Source organism: Erpetoichthys calabaricus, chromosome 4, assembly GCF_900747795.2.
Source record: "Erpetoichthys calabaricus chromosome 4, fErpCal1.3, whole genome shotgun sequence".
Lineage (NCBI taxonomy): Eukaryota > Metazoa > Chordata > Cladistia > Polypteriformes > Polypteridae > Erpetoichthys > Erpetoichthys calabaricus.
The window spans coordinates 303504088-303506254 of NC_041397.2; the positions used below are offsets into that span (position 1 = coordinate 303504088).

A 2167-nucleotide genomic window follows, 5' to 3' on the forward strand; every position below is an offset into this window, starting at 1 on the left:
CCCATGGGGTTGGAGCTCCAAAAATTTACCTGTGTGTCATTCTCTCAGATAGTCACAAGATTAATTGAGTGACGTTTTGTATTTTAATAGTTTAACAGCCCTAGTATGAAGTAATGACATACACTAACAAGCATTTAGTGACAAACATTTCAGGATGCACAGTAACATGCTTTTTATTTACAGCCTTAAAGACTAGTTGTAAAAGATGCTGCTTTTTTATTCCTCTTGTAGGTATAAAGTAACATAGCTGAAGAAGATATAAAAAGTTGACAGTACTTCTGTTTTTTTTTAAATGTTTATTTGCAAATATTGTAACAATATTTGACATTACTCATTATGCATTACTCTGATTTCTCAGCATATCTTAGCTTATTTTGATAAACAGCATTTTGAAGGAAAATGCATTTTTAAAAAATTCAACCAACACACATGTAGGTTGGAGTTCAAAATTAAGATTGTAGTAATTTTGTGCATATATTCACATTACTATATATAAGTGAGTTCTCATTTACAGTGGCAGCCTGGACAGAATATGAGTTAGGTCCTGTAATTTTGTAGATACCAGTGCAACTCCTCAGCCACTTGACTGCAATCCCAGTTGAAACAGAGCATAAACATTAAAGTATTTTTTTGCTGCTTCCTTCATCTTTTCATTTCTTAAACTATAAATTAAAGGATTTACCACCGGAGTGAGGAAATAGATCAAACCACCAATAAAAACTCGATCATTATATGAAATGCCTTCAATTTGTAGACCTATATAAAGAAAAGCAGTTGACATGTAGTAAGTAAGCACCACAAGCAAATGCGAGGAGCACATTGAGAAGGCCTTCATTCGACTGGCGGTTGCCTTAAGTCTTACAACTGAAATTACAATCCTGTAATAAGACCAAAGCACAAAAGAAGTGGAATGAACACAACAACAATAGCAAGTCCTAGTGCCAAATTGGTGTGAAGCGTCACATCAGTACACGTAAGGGCGATCACAACTGAATAATCACAAAAACAGTGCAAGATTTTATTGGATGCACAAAACGGAAGATACGATGCCAAGGTTATTGAGACTATTGGAAGGAGAAATCCCAGTAACCACACTATGGCTGCTATTGCGATACATGCTTTAATGTCTATAATCACATTGTATTGGAGAGGCTTCACAATAGCAACATACCGGTCATAAGCCATTGCAGCTACCAAAAACAGTTCTGATGCCCCAACTGCAATTATAAAGTACATCTGAAAAAAGCATCCGGCAAAAGAAATTGTTTTATTAATTTCTAAGAGAACTGCTAGGAGTTTTGGTATAATTGCTATTGTAATCAATATGTCTAACAAGGATAAATTCCAAAGGAAAAAATACATGGGTGTGTGGAGCCTGTGGTCTAACGCAACCAAAAGCAGAATCAGCAGATTTGCAGTAAGTGTTATTAAAAACAAAATGAGGAATCCGAAGATGAGAGGTGTCTTGTACTCTTGAAGATGCGAAAATCCAAGAATTTCAAATTCTGTGAAAGATGCAGCTTTGGAATGGTTCATTGTCTGCCTCTTTCTAGTTTACCTGTTAAAAAAGATTGCAAATTTTATTTTTCTCATCATCTTTAGATAAATAGATACAAGGCATGACATGATATAAAGCGGATTCACTTTCTGCACTCTTTATTGTGATGCAGATTTAATTTTAAATTGAGAAATTGGCCGTTTTTTGCTTTTCCATTTGTGCTCAATAACTGCTAATGACAAAGTTAAAATTTGCACATTTAATAAAAATCAGAAAGTCAAATCTCAATCTCAATCTCTCATTGAAGTAAGTATTCAGACCCTTTGCTGTGGCACTCCAAATTGTGGTCGGGCACATTGTGTTTGCTTTAATTCTCCTTGGGATGTTTCTAGAACTTGATTGGAATCCACCTGTGGCAAACCAAATTGATTAGACATTGTTTAGAAAGGCACACAGAGACATGTGTATAGAAGGTCCCACAATTCAAACTGCATGTCAGAACAAACCCTAAGTCCATGAAACTCTCTGTAGACCTACACAATCAAATAGTGGTAAGGGATAGATCAGGGCAAGTGGATGAAGCCATTTGTAAGACTTTGAGTGTTTTCAGGAGGACAGTGGCCTCAATAATTGTGAAATGGAAAAAGTATGGAACCACCAGGACTCCTC

At 35.7% G+C, this 2167-nt stretch overlaps 1 pseudogene; it reads right to left on the reverse strand.

Moving 5' to 3' along the window:
• Nucleotides 1-509: 509 nt before the first annotated feature.
• On the reverse strand, nucleotides 510-1536 carry LOC114641275 (olfactory receptor 6N2-like; annotated as a pseudogene).
• Between the last annotated feature and the right edge of the window lie 631 nt (nucleotides 1537-2167).